This window comes from Aphelocoma coerulescens, assembly GCF_041296385.1.
Source record: "Aphelocoma coerulescens isolate FSJ_1873_10779 chromosome W unlocalized genomic scaffold, UR_Acoe_1.0 ChrW_unloc_scaf_2, whole genome shotgun sequence".
In the NCBI taxonomy this organism is placed as follows: Eukaryota; Metazoa; Chordata; class Aves; order Passeriformes; family Corvidae; genus Aphelocoma; species Aphelocoma coerulescens.
The window spans coordinates 9,278,748-9,289,604 of record NW_027184081.1 but is presented as its reverse complement, the minus strand read 5'-3'; the positions used below and the strand labels follow the sequence as shown (position 1 = coordinate 9,289,604).

General features: G+C 49.8%; 1 long non-coding RNA gene across 4 annotated transcripts; it reads right to left on the bottom strand.

The window, feature by feature from the left end:
- Window positions 1–3,589: 3,589 nt before the first annotated feature.
- Window positions 3,590–9,612, bottom strand: LOC138102839 (uncharacterized). 4 transcript variants are annotated; one of them, XR_011147579.1, is made up of 5 exons: window positions 9,340–9,612; window positions 9,078–9,231; window positions 7,874–7,945; window positions 7,491–7,743; window positions 3,590–3,828 (listed from the first exon to the last, which is right to left on the bottom strand). It is a non-coding gene; the product is annotated as an uncharacterized lncRNA (long non-coding RNA). The 4 variants fall into 4 exon arrangements; XR_011147580.1 differs by having other exon boundaries at window positions 9,399–9,612; XR_011147577.1 differs by having other exon boundaries at window positions 9,078–9,610.
- Between the last annotated feature and the right edge of the window lie 1,245 nt (window positions 9,613–10,857).

Sequence of the window (10,857 nt, the reverse complement as noted above, 5' to 3'; positions counted from 1 at the left end):
TCCCATTGTGGAGTCAAAGATTGTTCTTTCCATGTTTTTACTAGTACCCATTCCCCTGGATGGATATTATGAATTTTGAACTCCAAAGTTGTGGTTTGAGGGATCATTCCTTTCAGCCACAAATTTTCAAGTGTTCTGGCAATTGGGGTGACATATGTTCTGACACTTACTTTTCTTACTTCATAAGTGGCTGTTTCATGTTGAGTGGTAAGGAAGGGTAATCCGAACATCATCTCATAAGGTGATACTCCCAGGTCTGACCTGGGCTGTGTTCGGACTCTCAGCAGAGCCAAAGGTAAGCACTTTACCCACGACATTTGAGTTTCAATCATTAATTTTGTCAAAGTTCTTTTTAAAGTCTGGTTCATTCTTTCTACTCGGCCTGAACTTTGTGGGTGCCAGGGGGTATGTACTTCCCATTTTATTCCCAAGGCTTGAGTTTTTTGTTGTAAGAGTTTGGATGTAAAATGTGTTCCTCTATCTGAGTCTATTTTATTAACCATTCCATATCTGGGAATAATTTGTTCCAGAAGGGTTTTGCATACTACGTTAGCTGCAGCTCTAGTGGCAGGAACTGCTTCTACCCAATGAGTTTGATGATCTACTATTACTAATAGGAACTTCCATCTCTGTACTTGAAGAAGTTCAGTGAAATCTACTTGGATACTTTGGAATGGTCGCAGAGCTAAATCGCGGCCTCCTAATGTTGTTTTTCTCATTATTTTCCTATTCACTCTTTGGCAAGTTATACAGTTCCCAAAGATTCCAATACACCCATAATTTCTTAGAAAATGATCACACAAAGCTTGAGTACCCCAATGAGTTTTTTGATGCATATCCTCTAATATTCTCCTAGCGAGTGGCTTATTAAGTAACTGTCTCCCATCAGGGAGTTTCCATTTTCCAGATTGATCTTGTTCTCCCCCTATCTTAGATAATTCCTTTTCTTCTTCTTTACTAAATTTGGGGATTTCCAATTCTCCCCTTTCTGGGGTCAAGATTAACATAATTCATTTAGTCCCATTTTCTGCTGCATCTTTGGCTTCCTGATCTGCCAGATTATTCCCTCTTATTTCTGGGGTCATCCCTTTTTGGTGTCCTTTGATATGCACTACGGCTCTTTCTTCAGGCAGTTTTAATGCCTCCAAAACTTCTGAAATCAGGCCTTCATGTGCCAGTTCCTTCCCCTTTGAATTTAGTAAACTCCTTTCTTCCCAGATCTTTCCAAAGGTATGTATTACCCCAAAGGCATACTTTGAATCAGTATAGATGGTCCCCTTTTTGTGTGCTAAATGCTCCAGTGCTCTCTTTAGAGCGTATAATTCACAAGATTGCGCCGACCAATTTGAAGGTAGTTTTCCTTTTTTGATGGTCTGCATATTTATCCCATCGACTAAGGCATATCCTGACATTCTTTTTCCTTGCAAGCATCTGGATGAACCATCCACATATATTCTTTCCCCTTCTAAGAGGGCTTGTTCTGCTAGATCTTCCTGAACTTTTGTTTGGTATTGAGTAATTTCTAAGCAATCATGTGCCAGGTCATCTTTTGGTTCCCCATACAGGAATTGGGCCGGATTGAGGCTTTTGCTCGTTTCTATAGTTAGATCATTTCTGTCAATCAGAATTGCTTCATATTTTAATACCCTGGAGTCTGTTAACCATTTTTCAGCTTTTTGATTTAGCACATTTTGGACCACATGGGGTGTGTATACAATCAGTTTACTTCCAAAGGTGAGCTTACGGCTCTCCTCCACTAAAATAGCAGTAGCTGCTATGGCTTGAATGCATACTGGCCAGCCACGGCTTACTGGGTCCAATAATTTAGATAAGTAAGCTATTGGTCTTCTCACCCCTCCCCATTCCTGAATGTCTCGGTTTTGAAAGACAGGTGTCTGCTAAGGAAGGCAGAAGCCTCCCTTGGAGTGGCAGATGTAACCCCTTTCCCTCTGAGTTATTATAATTTTGAAATCAAGGGTCTTTAGGCAAAGATGTGGGAAATAGGAATAACAGTTCTTTACTATATATATATAGATATATAGATATATAACCAGTCGAACAAAACAACAACAACTATGACAGTAACGGCAAACACAAACCCAGTCCCAGCCTTCTCGGCTGTCAGGCCCTTTCCCCTCTGGTGCAGTTCCGCTCGCAGCCGACAGGGATCGCTGGCGGCTCCCGGTGAGCAGGGCAGGTGCGATGGTTCCCCCGCGGCTGCAGGGGGCGCTCCGGAGCGAGCTCGGGGAACACGCGGCTGCTCTGGTTCCCTGGGATCCCGGGGAAGGATGGAACAAAGGCTTCACAAACCGGTGGGCAGCTGGTCCCGGGTTCCCGGAAACAGCAGGCTGGACTGGTAGGCTGGAGCGGCAGGCACAAACACAAATCCCGGGTGGCAGACGAGATGTATCCAAAAGGGGAACCCCCCGGGGCTCCAGGCAGGCAGGGTGAGCACGGCTACAACGCAGCGAAGGCTCGAAGCAGCAGCGGGGCAGGGCGGCCACAGCCCAGCCTCCAGCAGGGCAGGGAAAGCAGCCTTGGGATCCCGGTGTTGTTTCCAGCAGAAAGGAAAGACGCCGAAAACGGGAACCAGGAGCTCTTCTCTCTGCAGCTTCTCCCTCCAGACGCTGAGAGCGAACTGCCCCACACCCAGGTGAAAACAAAGGAGTAGCCAGGCCCACCCCACCCCCAATGGCAGCTGTTTTTGTCTTTCTTAAGCATGGCCATTTGTCCCCTAGCAACATGCATATGGGAAAAAATTCCTTTAACAGGAAAAAAAACTAGGACTAAACTAAAACCCCAACACTGGACTAATAGACCATGAGCTACTCCATTTTCTGCATTCACATATAAATGAAAGGGCTTTTCTAGTGAGGGTAAGCTTAGGGCTGGTACCGAGGCTAGTTTCAACTTCAGTTTTTCTAATTTATCATCATTATTTTTGGTCCATTGTATATTGTCTCCTCTTGTTAATTTTTCATATAAAAATTTTACTGCTTGTGTATATCCTTCAATCCATAGTCTGCAATATCCCAGCAGCCCCAGCAGTCGCCTAACCTCCTTCTTTGAAGAGGGAGGAGGGAGGGATAAAATCCCTGTAACTCTTTCAGGACTTAGTTTTCGGCTACCTTTGCTTATCAGGTGGCCGAGATATTTTACTTCTGATTCCACAAACTGTAATTTCCCTTTTGATGCCCTTAGTCCCTTTTCCCCAAGAAAATTTAGAAGCTTTATAGTAACTTTTTAACTTCAATTTCAACTTCTCCTGATATTAGAAGATCATCCACATATTGGATAATTTGTATTCCTGGGGGAGTGGGGAAGGTTTGTAATATTTCTCCCAAGGCTTGCCCAAATAAATTTGGGGCCTGTACCGGTTTGGCCAAATTTAGAAATATATCCTCTGAGAGAAGGCACAACCAACCCTCCCCCACCAGGTTCGGGAAAAAAATAAATTTTCCTCGAAGGAAAGTGAAGAAGATAAAACTATTTATTTACCAAACACACGGGAAAGGAAAATGAGGTTAAATGGTAAAATCTTTCGCTGTGGAGGAAAAAACCTGGGAAAGCGTTAGAGTCCTTCCTTTGGTCTCCTCGGAGCTGGGGCTTGGCCCAGGGCCAGGCCCTCTGTGCTCGATGAAAAGTCCTCCGGATGTGCTCTGAGGTTGAAAGCAGTCCAGTAGCAAAGGGAGAAAAATCCAGAATTCTAGAGAAGGAAAAGCAAAGTCCAACTCTCCGTCTCTCTCCGGAGAACCAGAAACTGAAACAACTGGCCAAAATCTGACTGGAACACAGCAAGCCGGGTGCTTCCTCGCTCCCCTGCCGCGGCTGGGAAGAAAAAAACCCTCCTATCTTTATGTGACCTTGAACAAGCTGCAAACTGCTTTGAGAAAGTTTTGCTCAGTTTTTTTTTTTTCCTTCCCCCTCTCAGGCTCAGTTTAGAGGCACAGAAAGGCACAAAAATTAATTTCTGGGCATAGGCAGCAATATGGGATACACATCATAAAGTCACCCCAAGACAGGGCCTCACAATAGCCCTGTGGCAGTTTAGTCCACCTCAATTGGTTCTTTTTCCCCGTGTTTGGATCTTCCCATTCAAAGGCAAAAATATTCCAGCTTTCCTCTGCCAGTGGGCAGGCCCAAAAGGCACCTTTAAGATCCACCACACTAAACCACTGATGTTGAGGTGGAATTTTGCTTAAAAGAGTGTAGGAATTAGGAACCATAGGGTAGCAGGCCCATGTTCTTTTGTTTACTTCTCTTAAATCTTGCACTAATCTATAATTTCCATCAGATTTCTTTACTGGGAGAATAGGGGTATTATGAGGGGATTTACAAGGTTCTAGTGTCCCATCCTTTATTAATTCTTCTATTACTGGTTTTAAGCCTTTTCTCCCTTCTAAAGATATAGGGTACTGACGTACACGAATGGGACATACTTCTTTTTCAATTGTGACCCTTATGGGGTCAATATCTAGTCCCCCCCTATTCCCTTCCCCAGCCCAAACCTCTGTTAATTTTTCCCTCATCTTCTTGGCTGAGTTTTAACACTTTGGCCGTCATTTTCCCTTCTTCTGGTATGACTCCAATCCCCAGTTGGATTTGTAAATCCCTTCCCAATAAATTGCTGCCAGCCCCAGGAACTAACAAAACATCCCCTATCCCTATTTTTGTTTCCCCTTCAATGACCACATCTTTAATGACAGGGACCTTAAATCCTTCCCCCTTTGCTCCCGTTGCTTTTATCATATCATTACTTACATCACACCCTTTTGGAATATTCATCACACAAGTCCTTTCTGCCCCAGTGTCAACTATAAATTCTAATACTTCCTCTTGGGGGCCTACTTTTAAAGTTATCAAAGGCTCCATATGGTATTTATCCCCCCAAAAATAGAGCCCATGACTTCCCTATTTTTCTTCTGTGTGTGTCTCTTGAAATCTTTTCAGATCCCTCCTCAGGTGGGGGCATTCTCTTTTGTAATGCCCCTCTTCCTTGCAATAGAAACAGGCATCGCTGGGTTGTTCTTGGAATCTTGACCGTGCTGAAGTTTTACTTTTCTCCCTTCCCCCATTTCTGAACCCTGTTTAGGAGTGGTATCTGAGGGCTTTTGATTTAGATTTTTTTGGAAGGAACTCTCTCGCATAGTGGCTATCATGATCTTTGCTTCCACTTCGGCTTTTTCTTCATCCCTCCGGACATATATATCTTCTGAGCTTCCCTTACTAGGTCTTGTAATGGTTTCTCATACCAGTCTTCTATTTTTTCCAATTTTTTCCTAATATCTGGCCAGGCATGAGTGACAAAGTTAACTCTTAGCAGGGCTTGCCCTGCTAGGGACTCCGGGTCTATCCCAGAGTATTGTTTCATATTCTTTCGGAGCCTCTCCAGCCACTCAGTCGGGGTTTCTTCCTTCCCTTGCTGCCCCTCAAAGGCTTTTCTGACATTTTGTCCTCTGGGTGCCCCCTCTTTTATTCCCTTGATTATCAAATTACGATAATCATTCATATGTTCCCTCCCAGCTTCATCATTTTGGTTCCAGTTAGGAGGTGTAATGGGCATTTTCTGATCCCCGGGTGGGCCTTGTTGATTTTCTCTTTCCCAAATTTTTATTCCAGCAATTCTAATCATTTCTCTTTCCTCTTGGGAGAATATTATTTTCATTATTGATTGCATTTCTTCCCAAGTGAAAATGTTGGGACCTAGGAACAGGTCCAACTGTTCAGCTGTACCTATGGGGTCTTTTAATAATCCTTTAATTTCCTTTTTGAAATTCCTAACCTCTGTAGAGGTTAGAGGGGCATTCACAAAGCCGGTTCCCCCTCCTCCCATAGGCACTTCTCTTAATGGTAATAAATTAATTTCCCGGCTTCCCTCTGTTTGTTTAGCAATGGAGGGATTGTTGGGTTGCCTCTGAGCCTTAATGGCACATCTTGTATTCTGGTATGGTGCTTCTTCGTTAAGAAGAGGGTTTATTTGGGAAGAAAGCACTGAACTCCCCCGGGGAGGAGAGGCAGATTCAGAGTCTGGCACTGAAGCTAAGTTTTCTGGAGTGCAGAGGGTGGGGGTGTGGTCTGGCAGTGAAGCCAAATATTCCGGAGCGCAGGAGGCGGGGTCCGGCGCTGAAGCCGGGTTTCTCAAGGCAAGAGAGGTCGGGGGCTGAAGCCGGGACGTGCGACGTTTCCCTTGATTCAACCTTGAGGGTGCTGGGATTCCCGAGAGATATGGGAAGGGTGGGATCCCCAGCATGGGCGGGGGCAGGGCTCCCCCCCAGCTCCATTGGGGCGGGAGGGCTGCCAGGGGACAGGCCCCCAGTGCGGGCAGAGGGATGGCTGGCGGAGGAAACCCCGGAGCTGGGGGGAGGGCAGCCTCTGGCACTGGCGGCGGAGGCAATAACTCTAAGGGGTCCCACCCTTTTTTCTCTTCTGTTTGCTTCTCCTCTGGGGTTTCTGATATTTTAAAGACTTTGGTTCCCAGAGGTTCTGTAATTCCTGTCCAGCAAGAAGCATATTCTCCCTCCTCAGGGTTAGATGGCTCTTTTGAATTTACAAATACATTTAGAGCCTGGCAAATCCATGCCTCATCAGACCCATATTTTGGCCAGTACACATGATCAGATCTGATTTCCTTTTTACCCACTCTTTCATGCAGAATTGAATCATTTTTACTTTATCTTTTCCTTTTGTCGAAGGATCAGTTTCCCAGTTCGCGAGTTTGACCCCGAGGGGACTGTCTTGGGGTGTATCCTCTGGTACCCTTTTATAATTTGAACTTAATTTACTAGGTCGTTGTCCCATTTTTCCAGGGGTTCTCTATTCCAACTTACTCTTTTCAAAATATCAATTTATTCCCATCTTTGAAATACTAACTCATTTCTTTAAAACACCAACTTCACTGCTGTAAAATACTACCCACCCTTTCACAGCACAAAAACCAAAAAAATTTATTATAGCCCACCTTCCCCAAAAACAAAGTTAACTTCTAATTACACAGTTTTTCATTCACACATTCACTTTTTTTTTTTTAATATTTGTTCACTCACTCATTCTTACTCACAACAGAATAATAAGGTACCTTTTTCAAGTCACTTGTTAGTATCCACCCATGGGTATTATATTATCCTTAGGATCCTGGGTGTTCTTGGATTTCCCTCAACCCAGCACTGCTAGCATCCAACCCCAAATTCTCTTGGGGTACCTTTAGACCCTGGGTGCTCTTGGAGTTTTCCTCAACCCAGCATATGGGGGGGGTAGCTGCCACTTTGCAACCCCTTCCCTGGGACCCCGTCCCAGTCACCCCGGGAGATTCTTTCACTCTTTTTATCTCTCGCTTCGTCTCCTCGCTGGCGGCTGTTCTCGCAAACAAGACGGAACGGCAGCACTCAGAGACTGCCACACTCGCTTCGCAGATCTGGGGGTAACCAGTCCGCTTTTCATTCACACACACTCATCTCTTGTAACCACCCCCTTTTTCTTTGGATAATACTTACCAGTCCTGTTTCTTTTCCAGTGTCTGTGGAGTTTTTGAGAGCGCTCTCTTTCATTTGCTTTATTTTTGTGTCTTTCTTGTCCTCCGGGTGTCGCCCTGCTGCCACCAAACCGCGCCAGAGGATGCTAAGCAGGGACCCTCCCAACGTGGGTGGGGGGCTCCTCACCCTCGCTTCTTGAATCCTCCCATGCTTTTCAGAGGCGAGGTGTAGATCCGGGATGAGCCCCCAATTGTGAAAAACGCGGTTCACTCTCCTGTGAGAATTTAAAGGGTTTAATATAAAGACAATAAGAGACACATAAAATAAAGCAAAGGGGTAACGGCCGGGTGCCTTGGCGCTCTGCCAAGAGTACACCTGATGCTCCAGGTTAGTCCTTTTTATACCATTTTTACCGTCTGTTCTCTATGCATAGTCAAACTTTTCCAGGAGCTGTTCTGCATGGCCACTCCTTGGTTCTGTTGGGGAAGATGAAACAGGAAAGCCTTATAAATATGATTGCCTAACAAAAGATTTTGGGAATATGAAAACTGTGAGCGACATCGAAATGAAAGCCACCTTTGAGATATAAAGTCTTAGTTACTGAACAACTGGAAAACAATGGTATGGCCGACTGAAGGTAATCCCCTCTTGATTGAACAATACCCTCTGCCTGCAGACAGGTCCAAGGGTCAGAGCAGACCCTACTAGCTCAGCAGAAGGGGTCCAAGGAGTAGTTTTTAGGAGTTAAAATGTAACACTCTATGGTAATGCAATAACTCTTATAGGCTGTATGTAAATGCTATAGGATTTGTACCTTGTATTAGATTGGCTAATAAGAATTAGAATATTCAGTACAGAAGATGATTTATTGTATTGTAACAAGGACCTCGCTCTCTTCTCTTCTTAATTCAGCTCTCCTCTTAATTCATCTCTCTTGCTCTCTACTCTCAGCTCTTAGCCTCTTGCTCTTGATTCATCTCTCTCTCTCCTACACCTTGGGCCTGCTTGGAGCTGCAGCTGGCAGCTCTAAGCAGTGCCCCTGTACCCACGCCCTTTGCAATAAACTGCATGCTCCAAAGAGCTGCTTATAGAGATCTCTCGTCTCCATCCGTCCATCTCCAGCCGGGCCCGACCGAACCCACACCCTCATCACCATCAGTTTCGACAAACTGGCGCCCAAACGTGACTGAAGGCCCGATTCAGCTTTTTCCACCAGTGAGAGACTTCTCCATGGACGGTAACTAAATGACCAGTTAGAGCCACCTGGAACGTGTCGTGAGCACGGCATACCGTTGCTGCGCAGCGTAAAAGCCGGAGCTCTATAACTCTGCCGAGGCAGCCCTCGAGCACGGGGAGCCGTTACTTCGTAGCAATTACCTGGAGCTCTCGGAGGGAGGAAATTGCCTGGCAGTCCTCGAGCACAGGCGGCCACTGCTGTGCAGTGGCTACCTGGAGCTCTTTGAGGAAGTTTGCCGTGGCACCCCTCGAGCACGGACACGCTGCTAAGCAGTGTCGCCTGGAGCTCTAAGGAGGGACCCTGCCGCGCGCCCGAGCACAGGCGGGTACTGCTCAGCACCACCCGCACTGGAGCTCTGGGTGCAGACCCACCTGCGAGGTCCTGAGCACGGAAAGCCGTTGCCAAGCGACGCCTGAAACCGGAGCTCTGAGGAGGGACCCAACAGCAGCGTCCTGAGCGCCGAGTCGAGTGCCTGGCCAGCCCCCCACGACGGACTTCTGACTAAGGACCCTGCCCCTGCGACATCTAGGTGAGTATCATACTGGTCAATAATGGGACAAACTCACTCTGCCCATGACAGAGATCTCTATAAGCAACTTAAGTATTTACTAAGCTCCGGTCCAAGTCAATTACCTAAACAGGAGCTAAAAAACCTCTTAGAATGGACTCTGATTAATTTCCCAAATGCTGACCGTTCAGCCGTCTTTACAAGAGACTTCTGGGACACAGTTGGGGTTAAACTCTTTAATAATATCTCCCGCCGGGATATGGCTGCCGCGGAGCTGCTCCCAGCTTGCAGAGCGCTTGTGGAGCTGTTTGCTGCGAAGGCGCCGCCCGCAGCAGCCACCCCGCCGGGTCCCGCTCGTGCTGCGAGCCCCCCCCCTCACCGCCGCGAGCCTACAACCGGGCACGGCCCCCGCCCCGCCGCCGGACCTCACGACTCCGGTACCCGCGGACCGGCTGTCTCGTGCCGCCCCGCCCCACCCCCCCGCGGTCCCTGCACCGGTCACCCCTGCCCCACCGGACCCCACGGCCCCCCCCACCGCCCCCGTCATCCCCACCCCCACGGTCCCGTTAGTCCCTGCTGTCCCGCCTCTCGCGGCTCCGGTAGCCGCGGTCCGACTGACTCGTGCCGCCCCGCCCCCCGCCCCCGCTGTCCCGGCAGCCGTCACCCCTGCCCCACCGGACCCTACGACCCCCCCCGCCGCTCCCCCCCTCCCCGCCCCCCCATCCCGTTCCTCCCTGCTGCCCCGGCTCCCGCGATCCCCGCCCTCGGCTCCAGCGTCTTCGCGGCCCCACCCCTCGCTCCTCCCACCCCGTCCGCCAGCGTCTTCGCGGCCCCGCCCCTTGCCCCCGCCCCCACGTGCCCCCCCACTGTTTCCATCATCGCGGCTCCACCCCCCACTGCTGCCCTCATTGTTACCCCGCCCCCCGCTGCTGGCATCATGGTGGCCCCTCCCCCCGTCGATACCCCTGCGGGGCCAGCGGCTGCTCCCCTGCCACCTACGGGTCCTACCGCTCCCCTAGCCGCGCCTGTTATGGCTGTAGCCGCCATCATAGCCGGCCCCCCGCAAAGCCAGGCGGCGACCCTTCTTCCAGCCCCCCAGGTCCCCCTCGCCGCCACCGACACGGCGCCGGTGGTGGCCAACGTCCCGTCCGCGTCCGTGGGACACGGAGCGCCCCAGCCCCGCCAGCCACCTGGTGCCGGCGCTGCAGCGCCTACACAGATGGCTGCTGCCTCTCCCGTGCCTGCCGCTGCTCCAGCCCCGTCTCCCGGCACCGCCGCGCCGGCAGCGCCGTTCCTGCCCGCCGCGCCGGCAGCCACAACAGCCCAGCCTACAAGCTCCCAGCGGCAGCACGCCGCGGTCCAGCCGCCGACTGGCCCACCATTCGCCATGGCCCCACCGCAACATACTCCCGCCGCCTCCACGCCGGCCCTCCCGCCTCCCACAGCCCCGGGATCATCTCCTGCCGACGGGGCAGCCCTGCCACCGCCGCTCGCCTCCGTGGTCCCAGGCCGGGTCGCGCCGCCTCCACCGCAGCCTCCCGCTTCTCAGCTGCTCAATAGCGCGGGCCCACCGCCACCTGCATCCATGACCGTCCCGTCGCCCCCTTCCTCGACCGCGACCGCAGTCCCAACCCCTGGTCCCG